Below are 16,894 nucleotides of genomic sequence, written 5' to 3' on the forward strand. Positions count from 1 at the left end.
AGATCAGTATGATAGAACACAGTATTTGTAGAATCAAAATGATAAATCAATGAGGATATTAATAGCTATAATGAGAAGAATGAATGGAGAAGGCTGAGTGGTTACTCCAATTGTATCATATTCCCTTGCCTCATTTCCAGATTGAGCCAAGATAACTACCAGTTAATATTTTCTATCTGCAACCCCAGAAATGGCATGATGGACTTGTAAACAGAAGTCCACATGGCAGAGATGGATGCTATGGACAGCCCCAAAATAGACTCACTTATCAAGGCCAGTCTAGCTACTGATGCTTCTGAATACACAAACTGCCAGCAATAGAGACTAATACCAAGTCCCTGCTATTGTGCTGCTTTTTGAGCTCCTTTTGAGGCCTGTTGACTAGACAGGAGGAGACGCTCCTGATGTGGGTTTGCCTTTCTTTAGCACCTCACTCGGCATGACTATCCAGGGCCTTACAAAATACATGGCATCTGACCAAGCCTCTTATTGAAGAAGGTGCAGGTGTGGCCCCTTGTGTTGATATTCCTAGTTGATGTCACAAACCATACCAGCTGGGCTCACAGACCTTTGAAATGTCCTGCTGAAGGCAGAGCTGGAATTCCAGCCCTGATGGATACATTGCCCCAGAATGTATGGGATGTACTGTTGAGAAAGATGTTGGTACTGTGAGTCCTGCAGGGAGCTCACTTGGACCAGGAATCAAGGATTGGGAGCAGGAGTGGTTTTACTCATCGTCCCCAGCATGCCATAGGAAACTATTGTACCTTCCATCCCCATGAATCTGGATTCTGTGCTGTTATGGGTTCTGGCCTTCAAAGGAGGGGGATTCTTGCCTGGTAACAAAGGATCCCAATGAACCATAAATTATGATACTGGAGCAAGAATTTCTCCTTGGAATCATGCTCCAGTTGCCCATAGTGGTAGCTGACTTGATAGGATGCCCTCTATTGGCTACTTTGCTTCCCTATCTCCCTTCTTCATTCTTCTACCAGAGTTCCCTCTACTTCTCAAATCACTTGCATTCTTGTCTGAGTTTGCTTTTGGAGGAACCCAAATAAGACACAGGTCTGGGAAACACAAGAGAGATTGCAATAATCCTTGCTCCCCTTTGGGAGTAGTTTGACTAAAATTACTCTGAAACTTAACAAATGTAATGTATATTCCATGAGCCCTGAGACAATAACCACTCAATTCTTATATTGTATACTTTAGGACACTACTGTATAGTGTTTAAAGTACGATGATATTTAAGTGATACTTAATGGGCCCTGCCTATGAAATTGCTCATCAATCTAAGAATTTACATGGTATAGAATTGTGATAATGTGTTGCACAGGTATACCTCATGTTTTCACATACTGCATTTTTGACAAATTTAAGATTTGTGGCAAGCCTGACAAATTGAACAAGTCATTGGTGTCACTTTTCTAACAGTTCAAGTGATCATTAGAATGTTTAGCAATAAGCCGGGTGTGGTGGTGCACACCTGTAATCCAGCAACTTGGAAGGCTGAAGCAAGGAGGATCCGCAAGTTCAAGGTCAGCTCAGCAAATTAGTAAGGCCCCCAGCAATGTAGAGAGACTGTCTCAAAAACAAGAATGGGAGATGTAACTCAGTTTCATTGTACACTTCATGAATAAGTCTAGTGCCTGTAGGTCAAATCCCCAGTACTCTGCCACCAAAAAAAAAAAAAATGTTTAGTAATAGTCTGTATTTTAAGGTATATACATTTTTTATTCTATTGCACTTAATAGACTACAGTGTTAAACATTATATGTACTTGGAAGCAAAATTCATAATACTTTTATTGTAATATTCACTTTATTGTGGTGGTCTGTAGTAGAACCTGCAATATCTCTGAGGTATGCCTGTAAGTAATAGATATTTTAGTCTTCATTCTTGGTTCATACAACAGAACCCTAAAGCCCTTGTAACTCCCAAGCACAATAGCCCAACAGTAGGAAGTTCTTGCAGCTCTAGGAAGTCTTGCATTGCTTTCAGGCATGATAGACCACTATCTCCTAGCCCACATCTTAGGTTAAAGTCTGTCTTCTGTCAGTTAATCTGTCAGTTCAGGTTCTTCAAAAATCGGATGCCAAGTGAAAGACATGCCTGATATGAAGAAATGCCTCATATTGTGAAGGAGGAACAGTTGGTGGCAGGCAGGCAGGGAAAGCCTTCAGACCATCATGCTGATCTAACATGGGTAGGAGGAGAGAGGGTAGAGGCTAGGGGCCTCAGACTGCAGTACTGCCCAAGAACGTTGGGACTAGACTAATTGGCCAAAGCTGATTATTAAATGAAACCTGCACCATACAAGCAGGACTGACCTAGCTTTAATACTCTTGCTGTGCTCCATCGCCAGCTGGGAGGGCCCTGGACCCAATGACCAGTAAATGTCATAGTGAATCCAAAGGGGCAGCACCAATGTTAGCTATATTCCCTGCAGCTGGTATCTGGATGGGACATCTGAACAGAAACTTTCTGCCTAATACCCTCTCCTTACCTGGGAAACCCCAGTGTACTTTCTCTCCAGGTAAGTTGGGGTTTGATGGAATCTCATAAATTGGTATCTTGTTTCTGCCTGAATTCTTAATGTAGACGCAAAAGTCAGATGGTGATTAACCAAACATCTTTCTCACTGATAAACCAGACACAAGAAATGTGACACATCTGCAGGCAAGTGAGCTTCTCAAAACTGAGCCACAGCATTAGACTTGGCCATTCCTGTAACATTGGCTGCCACAGGACTCTCTAAATCACGGGGTTTCTCTGGAAAATTGACAGCATGCAGTAATGGGGAAGAACATGTGATTTCTGTGTGCAACCTCTCTTGACGGGGGAAAGGAAGAAACTGGATTCTCTCAGCCAGAGAAGTCCAAATAGATGCTTGAAGTGACAGGCTGTCCACAGCAGCCACAGATCAGCTGAGAGGTGCATCAGGGGCGCACAGTGGCATCAATAGTGTCTGCCAGACCTCTAACTATGTTCATCCATGTCACCTGTCCTTAGATAAAATTAAGTAGAAATTCTACATCTTTGGGGTGTGTCCAGTTAGTGTATAATTTTGTGGTTGGCCCAGTTCTAGTGAATGTGGTCTCCAGGACTCATTCTAGAAGAATGGAGTGTTAAATGTCAGTGCTGTGAGCTATGTGACACATTAGTCCCATTGGGGGCAGGAGTCTGCAATTCAAGTTGCATTTAGAACAGTCTTTCTCTTTCAGTAGAGTTGGAGTCTACACAGAAAGATTAAATGTCTCTGGGAGATGGTTGAGCCTCTTCTAAGTCATCCAATAGTTTAACCATTGTGTCCCACGTACATGGAGAAATCTTGAAGGAGACTGGACTTGGAGTGCTATCACTCACTGTCCTGCTGGAACCCTCTCCTCCCTGGATCTCCCCATATCTGGTATAATCTACAGAAATGAGAGTTGTGCCTCTACATGTGTAGAGACAGATTTCTAAAAGCTACATTTCTTGTGACTCATAACACTTAGATCTAAGGCTCTAGAATTTCTACTCTTGTTGAATAAACTGTTGCTTTTTCCAGCATTTTAAAGGAAGCTATTCCTTTCTTGAATAAAGTTTGGACAGAATAGCTCTTGGAATCTCCTACTCCATTGGACCTAACTGGGGTGTTGAGGGGCAGACTTCCTGAAGTACTTCTGTCTTTGTCTAGAAAGCAATGTCTTCTGGACCATCCTCCTGTGTCACCTGACATGCAGGCTTAATGAGGCATAAGCCATCTTCTGTCTCCTTTGGGTATCCTGTGCTGTCCAGGAAGCTGATATTCTTCTCCTGCTTGAGAGAATGGCTTAATTTGGAATTATTTTCTTCTTAGAATATGAACTTCCAGCAGCCTGTGTGATGTAACTTGAGTCAAGATAGTTTCCTAAAGATAAAAATGATTGCAATGTTATACAATAAAATGAAGCTAGGGAAGGCAATAATGGTCATAGTGCCTAGAATGACAGAACTGCATTTTTTCCCCAGCCTATTTATCTTCCCAACATGTGAAGGAAATTCTATTAGTGTCCACTGAGCTCTAATACTCCACCTACCCAATCTGACAAAAAGCACTTGGATCCTAGACCTTATTAGGCATAGAGGATCAAGAGCAAGGAAGAATGATCTCATCTGAAATTTGAAGCATGTGTCCATCTTCATTTCAGGAAATGGCACCATCATTTTTCCTCTCTCATTAGAAAATACTGTAGTCTCAAACTCAAATACCTGGAGTCAGCCCATTTCACTGCCACCTTTCCCACATAAGCACACTTATCCCTTCTTGTTCTATCCAAAACCTTGTTAGTCTCTTAAATAATCCTCTTCAAAACAACTAATGTGATCTTTTTTCTTTTTTTTTTTTTTAGAAACATGCCATCCTTCTACTTTATACCATTGCCCATAGAACGAAATACAAATTTTTAATGTACAATAAATCCCACATGATCTGGCTCTTAACCTGCTCAACCTCCTCATTCCATTTCCTCCTTCCTCACCAAATTCCATCTATAGTGAACCTTGTCTTACATTGGGTTTCTCTGAAAGGAGACTGAGACATAGACTTGGATGCTCTTGTTTATTTTGGAAGAGATCCAAGCAGGCACAATGAAAGAAAAGTGCAACAAAAATAAGACCAAAAGATGCTTTAATGGATTACTACTTTGTTAACTGGGGTTCAGTCCCATTGGAGACCCTTAAAGAACTATAAGGACACTTTGCATTGTCTATTGAGAGGCTGTGAAATGGATATTCATCTATCCATTCCTATTATTGTTTGAAGGTCACTGTAGTAATATTGACTGCCTGACATTTCTAGTATTCCCTGTTAGTACTGGCCTTGCTTACATGGCAGTAGAATGAAGAGCCATATCCAGAATTTGTTTCAAAGCCCTCTGTCTCTCGGGTTCCTCTATGGAACATTGATTTCTGGATCAACCAACAAATGGGTCAGAGTAGGATCCCTGAGTATAGCGTCTTAGGAATCGAGAGGCTTACCAAATGTCATGCATACTTCCTGGTGACATGAGGAGTAGGAATTCCAGAATACCCAGGTCACGGGACTCGTAAAGATTTTCCAGACTCTGAAGTTTTTCTAGATGGTGGAATAAAGGAGGTCACTTTGCTGGCTGCTCCATGGGAGTGAAACCAACAAAGCAGATAGGCAGCTTCTCGGCAGGGTGGGTAAACAAAGTGGGGGGATTTTACTGGAATTTAAAACTGGACATTTAAAGCAGATTGGGGACTTGGGAAATGGAAAAAGGAAGAAATCCCCAGCGCAACAGCCACTGCCTTGGCTGGCCTGGAAGGGCCAGCCAGAGTGGTCCCTCTGAGCATAGTAGAGGGATAAGGGAATAAAAGGAAACTGCATTTTTGGAGGCCTGAGGAGAGTCTGAGTATGGAGCATTTAGAGATCAAGGATGTTGCCCTGCAAACCTGAAAGACACACTGTACAATATCCATGTGTAGGGAAAGAAGCCACCATCTCTTCTGGTGGCATGTGGAGGACAAAGGAAGGAACCCTTTTGCCAGTAGCTGAGGGGGGCAAGTCCTGCAAACCTGAGTTTGACCCAAAATGCAGGCCCAGTCAACGCACTGCATGATAGTGTGCTTAAGTGACCAGCAGAAAATCAAATGTGGGGAGAGGTTTTGGTTGTGGAAACCCACCTGGATTTATCCCTTGCCCTCCAATCTGACTGCTTGCAGGACTAGCTAGGAGTCACACCTGGCCAGGAACTTGGAAGGATGGGGGTGGGAGAAATTGTTTGAAGACTGAAGCATAGACCAGGAAACATGGGATGTGAAGATAATGTAGGCGACTAAGAATCTGTTCCCTCACCAGAAGAACCCAGGGGAGATCCCTGGGGTACAGTCTTCCAGCGTGGATCAGTAAATACTGGGTCCTCAAGGTGCACTGATTTAAAAATCTCCAGACCAACTGGCACTTGGCAAAGAGCTGGAGCCCACCTAAGCCTAAACTCTTCCTCCAGAAATCCAACTTATGGGATTACCTCTTTCACTCCAGCAATCCAAAGGGTGGAGCATCACACTTCAGATGACCCCACCTAAACTGCTAAGAGAAACTGAGAATCTTTTGAGCTCCAACAGAATTATTTCTTTATCAAGATCTGTTTTAAAATTCCTTTTGTTTAATTGACCTTTAATGGTACTTGTAAACCTATACATTCATATTCATTTTTCATTTCTAGCATCATTAAAGCCAGTGATTTTTTCCATGAGTTTTTTGTGAACTAGGATGTTTGATAATTGTATTTTTTTTAATTTTATTTTTTCTCGTTTCCCTTGAGTCTCTTTTCTTTTGCTGACAGCCACTCTTTCACTCTTCCTTTGATTTTTTTTTTCTCTCCTTCACCCTCAGTCATACCTTATCACTTCTGCTCTCCCATCTGCCATTTGAAGTTATAAACACTTTTTGCAAACTTGCTGTTCTTATTAGATTATCACAATAGAAATACTAGTTATTAACATTGTAGATGTCATAGTAGGAACTATTTGGCTTAATACTATAAATTATTTGCATTAGTAGTGGTTATTATTTCTCTCCCCTAAAGGAGGTACTGGAAACCTTTAGGGACACTAAAGTCCACAGGATAGAAACTCTACTGCCTCAGATCCATGCTGATAGATGGGTAGACACACAAAGAATATAAAGCAAGGAAACAAATTGCTCCAGACCAACCAAGTTACTCTAATAGCAGAATCCATTGACACCACAGTGAAAGAAACGTCAGAAGTTTAGAATGTATGTAGTTATCTGCAAAGTAAAGCACTGTTTCAGAAATGAAATCAGAAAACATGGGAAGTAAAAGATCACCTCAATAAAGAGGCAGAGACTCTGAAAAACAAACCAAGCAGAATCCCTCAATGAAGACAAACTATGTTAAAAATCCAATGGGAAGTATCTCAACAATCTAGATCACTTGGAAGACAGAACCTCAGGCAATTAAGATAAATAATCTTGAAACTACAGTTGACCATGCAGAGGTGTTAAGAAACCCCGAAAACCCTGAACAGAACTTCCAAGAACTATGGGATAACATGAAAAGATCAAACCTGAAGATTTATCAGGATAGATGAAGGTGTGGAGATACAAACAAAAGGAATGCATAATCTTTTCAATGAAATGAGAATTTCCCAAATATAAAGAATGAAATAGAAAATCAAATACAAGAGGCTTACAGAGCCCCAAATGTTCAAAATTACAACAGACCCCACACCAAGGCACATTATATAAAAATGTCTAATATACAGAATAAGGATAGAATCTTAAAGGCTATTAGAAATAATCAGATTATGGATAGGGGGAAGCGAATTTGCATCCAGCTGATTTTCTCAGTACAGACTCTCAAAGCTAGGAGGTCCTGGAATAACTTTATACCAAGCTCTGAAAGAGAATGGATGACAACTGAGAATCCTATATCCAGCAAAATTAAGCTTCAGATTTGAAGATGAAATAAAAACCTTCCATGATAAACAAAAGTTAAAAGAATTTACAACTAGAAAGCCTGCACTACAGAACATTCTCAGCAAAACTTTCTATCAGGAGGAAATGAAAAACAACAAAGAAAATTGGCAGACACTGACAGAAACTAATCAGAGAAACCAAGCCAAGTAAAATACCAAAAATAAAAATGGCTAGGAATACAAATCATGTCTCAATAATAATCCAGAATGTTAATGGCCTAAATTCACCAATCAAAAGACATGGACTAGCAGATTGGATCAAAAAAAAAAAAAAACTCAATATGCTGCCTCCAAGATACTCATAGGAAAAGACATCCATAGACTAAAGGTGAAAGGTTAGGGGAAAAAATATCACTCACATGGACTGTGGAAGCAGGCAGAAGTCTCCATCCTCATAATAAATAAAGCGTTAAGCCTAAGTTTTATCAAAACGGATGAAGGACATTTCATACTGCTCAAGGGAACCATACATCAACAAGACATAATAATTATAAATACATATGACCTGAACAATGGAGCATCTACATTCATCAAACAAAATCTCAAGTGCAAGAGTCAAATAGACCACAACACAATTCTGGGTGACCTTTAACACACCTCTTTCACAACTGGATCCATCTTCCAAACAAAAGCTGAACAAAAACTATAGAACTCAATAATACAATCAATAAATTAGACTTAAATGACATATGTAGAATATTTTATCCTTCAACAAGCAAATATACTTCTCAGCAGCACATGGATCCTTCTCTAAAATAGACCATATATTAAGCCATAAAGCAACTCTCAGCAAATACACAAAAGTAGAGATACTACCCTGCATTCTATCCAATCATAATGGAATGAAATTAGAAATCAATGGTAAAATAAAAAATAGAAGCTACTCCAAACCTAGAGACTAAATAATATGCTACTGAGTGAACAATGGGTTGCAGAAGACATCAAGGAGACTAAGAAATTCTTAGAGGTAAATAAGAACACAACATATAAATCTCTGGGACACTATGGCAATACAAAAAGGAAAATTCACTGCATGGAGTTCATTCCTTAAAAGAAGTAATGTTAGGTCATCTATGTGTTACTTTTTTCATCTAAAAACCCTAGAAAAAGAAATCGACCCCTAAAGCAGAAGACAAAGTAATTAAAATCGGAACTGAAATCAATGAAACTGAAACAAAAGAAACAATTGAAAAAAATGACAAAACCGAAAGTTGGTCCTTTGGAAAAAAAAAAAAAATTGATAAAACTTTAGCCATGCTAATGAAGAAAAGGAGAGAGAACTCAAATTTCCTTTTATCATGGATTTTAGTAGTATCACAACAGACACTACAGAAATACAGAAGACAATTAGAAATTTTGAAAGCTTGTACTTCAATAAAATGGAAAATATCAAAGGCATTGCCAAATTTCTAGAGGCATAGGTTGCCCAAACTGAATCAGGATGATATACACAAGTTAAACAGATCTATTTCAAGCAATGAAATAGATGTCATCAGAAGCCTACCAAGAAAAGCCCAGGACCAGATGGATACACAGCTGAGTTTTGCAAAATCTTTAAAGAGGAACTAATACCAATACTCCTCAAATTATTTTGTGAAATAGAGGGAACACTTCTGAACTCATTCTATGAGGCCAATATCATCCTGATTCCAAAACCAGACATACAAACCAAAGAAAGAAAGAAAGAAAGCTTCAGATCAATATCTCTAATGAACAGATGCAAAAATTCTCAATTCTGGCAAATCGAATACAAAAACACATCAAAAAGATTGTGTACCATGATCAAGTGGGATTCACTCCAGGGATGCAAGTTTGGTTCAACATACAGAAATCAATAAATGAAATTCATCACATCAATAGACTTAAAGAATCATATGACCATCTCAATAGACTCGGAAAAAGCATTTGACAAAATACAGCACCCCTTTTTGTTCAAAACAATGGAAAAATTAGGGATAACAGGAACATATCTCAGTCTTTACAATGTTGAGATATGTTCCTATCTATGCTAAGCCCCAGGCCAATATCATTCTAAATGGAGAAAAATTGAAATCATCTCTCTCAAAACTGGAACAAGATAGGGATGCCCTCTTCCACCACTTCTATTTAACATAGTTCTTGAAACTCCAGCCAGAGCAATTAGAAGAGAGAAATTAAAGGGACACCGATAAGAAAAGAACTCTAATTAGTACTACTTGCTGACAATAAGATTCTATACCTATAAGACCCCAAAAAATTCCACAAGAAAACTTCTAGAATTAATAAATGAATTCAGCAAAGTAGCAGGATATAAAATCAATACCTACACAGAAATACCTTTGATTTATATCAGTGACAAATCCTCTGAAAGGTAAATGAGGAAAACTACCCCATATACAATAGCCTCAAAAAAAGAAAATAAATAAAATACTTGAATCAACGAAAGAAGTAAATAGACCTCTACAATGAGAACTATAGAACGCTAGAGGAAGAAAAGACCTTAGAAGATGGAAAGAGCTCCCTTTTTTCTTGGATAAGCAGAATTCATATTGTTAAACTGACCATACTATCAAAAGCACTATTTAGATTTAATGCAATTCCAATCAAAATCTCAATCACATTCCTCACAGAAATAGAAAAAGCAGACATGAAATTCAGGTGGGCTGGAAAGGCCACGGTGGAGGAAGAGAGCTGCAGCCTAGGGGACATTAACTAGCGGCTCCTTGTCTGTTCATGGGGTGCTTCATTAACAATCTTTCAGAAGGGGCAATGAGGCAGGTAATGTTGGTAATCAAAGGGCTCTGGAGGCACTAACATTCCTTTCTCCCAGGGGCAGTCTCCAACTTCCTAGACCCAAACTGGCCCCATAAGGGATAGACTGTGATGTTAATACAATCTTAAATATTTAGGTAGTAATTCAAGCCAGTTCTTTTTAGGAGCTTTCAGTCTGACTCTCATTGCATCTGATATTAGTTCAGCCTGTGTTCTTTTTGATGAGGAATATAGCCTTCTTAATTAGGGAAGAGGTGACAATGATTGAGGCAGAAATGAATGCAATCAGCAGTTGACACTGCCATCTGAACATGCTTGTGCAGTCCAAAATTTAGGGTCATTCCCTTTGTTTTCCTTACCAGAAAGTGAATTAGGCTTACTGTCAAATGCTACCTCCAAGAGTCCCATTCCTGCTGGCAGACAGAAGGTGGCCAGGGCCTGATTCAGCACATTTGTGGTCAGGACTCTGAACCAAATTAAGAGGCTCCTTTTTAAAATGGGGGCTAGAGGGGACTTCCAAATGCCTTGAAGTTGCTCAGTCTCCTAGGCTAATTATACCATCCTCCCAAATATCTAAAAGAGGAACTAGGTTCATGCAAGAAGAGTGGGATTCCCCTTTGGGCTCACAATGGATTTTTAAGCCTTTATTCTAAACATTATCCTTTCTTCCCCAGTTCTCATCCTGCCTTAATCTTCCCTGCCTCCTTCCTCGAAAAATGAAAGATTATACTTACAGGCCCATTCCTATCCGTTGGCTAGTTCATCCACCAACTATCCTGATATGCACAATACTTAAACCGCTCATGTCCTCACTGCTTCATGTTACAAAAGATCTAAGGTGAAGCACAAGAGTATCCTAGGAGTCCTGCTAGAAGAGCCTTATGGCCTTATACAACTGAGGGTACTGAGACAAATACCCTCAGATACAATGATATTTCTGGCCAGAAGTCTAATCAAAGAACCATAGAAAGCTCTGCTGGACTAAGAACCACTCAAGTTCTGTTTCAATTATTTCATCTTTTAAGCAAGGATCCTGAGGTCTTTGACTATAAAGTTCTAAGAAATGTGGGTGTTCTATCCTGAGGGCTTAAAGGGTTTATCTGAAGAAGTCCAAATAGTTCCTAGAAAAGCTGAAACTAGCAAGATTTTCCTAGGTAAGGCTCTGTCTTTCCAGCCACAAGCCTGTTTGTGCTTGAATGTTCCTGCAATGGCCTGTTGACCTCGATCAAACAGATGTACGTCTCCAAAAATCCCCAAGCATTCATTTCTAGGACATCACCCCACCCACAGTCTTCCGAGCATAATTGGTCCAGGGACACTGAGTATTCTTTTGTACCTTTCAGGGCCCCACCTTCCTACCCCTCCCAAGTTGAATCTTAGGAACAGAATTCTGTATACCCACACCAAGGGGTTGCTTTACGAGTCCTCAGGCTTGTGACTAAGTTGATTCCATCTACAATACACAAGTTTGAAAGTGTTTCTAACTGGTTTCGTGTCTCCAAAAATTCTGCAAAGAGACTTGCTTGATAATTAAGGAATATTCTTTCTCTCTCTGTCTCTTTTAAAAAAAGAATGAATTATAATAGTTTTTCGGCGGACACAACATCTTTGTATGTGGTGCTGAGGATCGAACCCAGGCCACACACATGCCCGGTGAGCACGCTACCACTTGAGCCACATCCCCAGCCCCAACTAAGGAATATTCTTAGAAGGGAAAGTTTCTAAGTTAGCCCTTGGCTATCCCTGTCTGAGCGCTCACCATCCAGCTGGATTCCCCCCCATCCCTACCCCTAGAGCATCTAGCTAGAGTGGCTGCTAGCTAAAGTGAGTCTTCCCCCTGGGTACCTTACATGAACATTTGTCTTCCAATTTCTGAGTAATTACTAACATTTGTATTGAACTTTGCTTATTCCCCATCTGTTGTTATGCCAATTCAATTGATCCTCACAGCCATGTAGTGATGTCAAAAAGAACTTAATCTTCCACTAGCTTTCTTTTTAATTAAAAGGGGGAATCGGAGCTTGCCTAAATTAACTCGGAACTCCAAGTGTGGCTCATTCACTTCAAATCCAAGTTCTTCCCACTGTTTCATGCTATCTTGCTAGATCTGGAAAACTGGATCTTCCAGAGTACTTAATTTTTTAAGGTTAAAATTAAAATTTTCTCAGTATTTACTGAAAGATATCTTCAAATTATGAAGTCGGCTATTGGCTACTTCTAAAACACCATTTTGAGCCTTGCACATATTTTGTGATCATTGAGGTTGCCTGTCAACATTCTGCTTCTTCCAGGGTACCCATTAGTACAACTGGAGGTGATGCAAACTCCCACACAGGGCTAGAATAGACAGAAATCCCACTGCTGACCTCAGTAATCACCAGAGACTCCTGCAAACCAGAGCAGTATCAAGTCATCCTACATCAACTCTTTCTGGTTTGGGTGCTACACTAGATACCTGGGATGTATGCGTAGTACATGATACCATTTTCTCATGAACTTTTTTTCCCATTTTCACTGTGAGCTCTTGGAAGTCATATTTTTAATCACACAATTCTGTCTTCCTGGCATTAGCTGAGGTTGTACAGACCCCACCTGACCTAGAGAGAATCAGTCATATCTTCTCCAAGGACTTGTAGTTGTCAGTTTGAGTGGATAGCTAGAAATATAACATGTAATCTTTAGTGCGGGGTGGCTGTGTTCTGCCAACAGCCTAGGACAGCAGAGGAAAATGACCCATAGACACAGGAACAGATGGAAGAGTTCTGGCGACTGGCCAAGCTCCAGTTCTTCTCACTTTCTGAGGCCTAGCTTGATTCTTAGTCTGTTCAACATTTCCCCCCTTTTCTGAAAAAAAATTGAAGTTGGTTTGCTTGACACCAGAGAATCATAACTCATACAGCTGGTTAAGTTTAACCATAATCTTTATCTCCGATTTCCCATTCTCTTGAATTCCTGTCATCATGCCAACATCTGGAGTGGAAAGAACCCTTGCAGGAAATTGATTTTTTTTTTTTTAACCCATTTGTTCATTCCAGTTTCCTTCCTGCCTGCTTCTCTCCCCATTTTGCAAGCCACATCTTTTTTAAAAAAAAAAACAATTCCACCACTTATTCACAACTTGCATCAAATAGTTTGGTTTTTCCCTTTTTTAAAAAATTTTTTGGGTGCATTATGGTTGTACATAACCATGGGATTTGTTGTTACATATTCATACCTGCACACAATGTAACAATATAACTTGGCTGATATCACACCCCAGTACTCCCGTTTCCCTGTTCCTACCACCCTCTGGTAGGAAAAAAATTTCATTTTTTAATAATTTTCTCCACATACCCTCTAGCCTCCACAAGAGAGAACATATGACCCTTGACCTTCTGAGTTTGGCTTATTTCTCTTAATGTAAAAAGTTTCGGCATAGTTTTGTAATGTTTTGAATAACCAATAAAAACAATTAAATGAAACTACCAGACTTATGTTTTGTGGAAATAGCTTTTTAAAAAAAAATCAATACTAGCCACTCTTAGAGGCCAGTGTCTTCACCAGGGTACATACCAATGATCTCAGGATTTAGAATACCTAATTCATATAGGCTTCTTCTTACTTTTTCCTAATGTGTTAGTACCTAATTCTCATTTCTCCCTTATCTATATCAAATACTGAAGCACCTCTTTTTACATAAATATTAGGGGAAAAAACCATGGGAAAGATAACTTTAAAATTTTATCATATCCATAAATAGACTGCAGTGTGGGACATTCTAAGTAATAGTTCTCTTTTTGGGGGGGTTAATTATAAATTTATTGTTTCCATTTTACTTTATTTTTAATCATATATATATTTTAAATTGGCACATAGTAATTGTACAGACTCATGGGGCACAGTGTGGCTTTTTTTTTGTCCCCCCCTCCCCCGTCTTAAGATGAGGAAGGCTTGAATTTTAGGCATTTATTGAAAACTTGTGCATGCCATGTAAATGGATTAGACCCTTTAGCAGGTACACCAACTTCCCACACAAAGCTGTCCACTGAATGAAGAGGCCCAGCAGTCTTTGGAGAAGCTGAAGCCTGACCATCTTCTCCACTATCGCCCAGGAAGGATGAGAAACTGCAAGTGGTGAGCCGACTCACAAACCCATGCTTGGGGTGGTGCTTTTCTCTTCATCTTTTATTCCCATGAGTCCTAGGCCAGAGAGAGATCCATGAGGGCTAGTGGTTCCTGGCAGGAGGATGATGCAAAGGGTACCCAGGCTCAGGCTTTGGTAGAGCCTTCCAATCTTCCAGCTCCAATGCCAGGCTGCACTCTTTGCGTTTTCTGCCTTTAAATTCTGCAAGGTCTCCTGCTCTGAGGGAGGAGGTCTCACTCTGAGACCTGCGGGACTTCTTGATTCAGGCAGTGAGCTCCTAAGCCACCCGTGGAGGTGCCTGGGGGTTAGGGCCTGCCTGCCTTTCAGCATCCAGTCCTTGCCTGTGAGGACATGGAGGGCCCTCTGGGCATTGCCAAGTTTTGAATTTCAGGAAACAATATTTTTCCTGTCTTCCGCTTTTAGCATCTGTAGGCAAGATCAAAGCTTTCAGGCCACCAAAGAGGTTCGGTAGTTCCTGAGTATGTCCTAAGAAATTTTTACTAACTCCAGACAGATGAATAGTATCTTGGTTCTCAGGATCTCCTTCCAGCTCATTAACAAGTGTGTCACAATCGAGAGTGAGTTCTGTCACAGGTATCTGTACCTTTATGTTTACACCTTCCACCAGAACGCCATTCAAGGACTCGATGGCCAGCTGGGCAGCTTCCAGGACTTCATACTGTATATAGAGAGGAGGCTGATGTGTTTCGAGAACAGCAGTCATTGTACGAAATGGGCCAAAGCTCCTAAACAGCCTCTTCAGAGCACTTAGGTTTCAATCTTTGCTCAAAGGTCCAGCATAGATAGTTGACATCTCTGTCCACTTGATCCGCATCCTTTTGTTCATTTCCTCAGTGAGGAGAGGTGAAAAAGGCTCAAAAGAGAACTGAATAATGCTGAAGGGGTACAGGCGGACTTGCCTTCTGGCCTGCTCAAAGACCTCTGTTTGAAAGGCACTTAATAGTTTCACAATTTTCAGAAGAAGGGAGTTCAATATCATCTGTCTCTCAGATACAAAAAGGAGCTTCTGATGCACCTTTGTATGTGTACTGAAACTTTTCTCTTACATTTCTTGGGTCTTGGGCTCTCCATAGCGCCTCCAGATTGAGTTCTGCAATCTTCTTTGGGCCATACTTGAGGAAATATTGAGCCAATTCAAGGGTCGCTGTAGCGTCCTCTGTGGCATCATGACCATCCCTTTCCGAACGTTGAATGTCCTTCCCCAAAATAGCTTTGGCTAAGAACTTTAGCTTGAATCTTCTGCCCCACTCTCTGGCATAGAGCAATGAGGTATCGATAACATATGGATGTATCATGTTCAATGCTCGGAGATCAACGTCTAAGGAATGACCTACTAACACCGCATCAGGAGGAAGCAGTGCTTTTAACTGCCTCTGAACGTCTTTCAATTTTGTCGTCACCAGCTTAAGCATCTCCTCTGTGATTCCTGAATAGCAGGTGGCATAGTCTATAATCTCAACAGGTTTGACCAACTCATCCATAAGACACGAGCCTCCTTCAGCAACCAGTGAGATGCGTGTTAGTTCTCTCCCCTTGGATGTGATGCACATTTCACCATCCAGCCCAAAGAGAGGGCTGTTCTCTGTAACTACCAAATGTAATGGATCTGTAACAAAGTTTTCAGTCAGGAGAACCTTGTAATGGAAAGTCAAATGTTTTCATTTCCTCCTCTGTCAGAAGGCATCGCAGCAAGCCCACTTTCTGAGAGCCATGCTTTTGAATGATGGGGTCATTCTGCAGGTTGACATTGGGTTTTGTACTGGCAGACGGTAAAAATCCTCCCATGGTCTTAGGCAGATATCCAGCTGTTTGATTTGGTAGCCCAATAATATCAGTTAGAAAATTAGATGATGGAGGAGGCAAGTGGAATTTGTGTTTGAAGGCTTTTCAGAGAAATCCAAACTCCAAATAGAACCTGTAGGAGTGTAGTTGACTCATCCCTTGAAGGATGACAACCACTATTCTCAGTTGGTTTTGGTAAAGAAGCTGGCACCACCTGGGTCTCTCAATATCAGGTTGACCCAGAACTGCATACTTGAGCAACTCACATGGGTTACTTCACAGTTTTCAGCCATTTCAATGCCAGACAACTGGGCTCTCTTGGGCTCGGGCTGCCTGTCCACGAGATTCGAACGGGATATCCTTACCTCGGGCGTCCTCATCAGCCAGTCGGGGACCCGTCTCCTCTGGCTGCTCTCCCTGGGGAGCCTCCCAGTCTTCTCCTTCTCTGGCTCCATGATTCTGTACTTGAGTCCTTGGTGTAGAAAGCTGTCCTTGGTGTAGAAAGCTGTCCCTGTCTTGATGCCAATCCAGCAAGAGAAAATGGTCTTGAGAAGGAAAAAGGATGGTTTATTGCTTTGCTAGCAAAGGAGAAACAATGATTCTAGTAATAGTTCTCTTCATTGCTCCCTACACACCAAGCTTTCCATTGTAGAGGAAGGATACGTGCTCTCCGTTAAGTGTGCCCTGGAGCTCAAGTGTGGCACATTGATGTCAGTAACAATAAAA

At 40.7% G+C, this 16,894-nt stretch overlaps 1 pseudogene; it reads right to left on the minus strand.

Moving 5' to 3' along the window:
- Nucleotides 1-14,365: 14,365 nt before the first annotated feature.
- Nucleotides 14,366-16,623, minus strand: LOC114096296 (RNA exonuclease 5-like; annotated as a pseudogene).
- Between the last annotated feature and the right edge of the window lie 271 nt (nt 16,624-16,894).

The sequence above is a fragment of the Marmota flaviventris genome, chromosome 7, assembly GCF_047511675.1.
Source record: "Marmota flaviventris isolate mMarFla1 chromosome 7, mMarFla1.hap1, whole genome shotgun sequence".
Classification (NCBI taxonomy): Eukaryota; Metazoa; Chordata; class Mammalia; order Rodentia; family Sciuridae; genus Marmota; species Marmota flaviventris.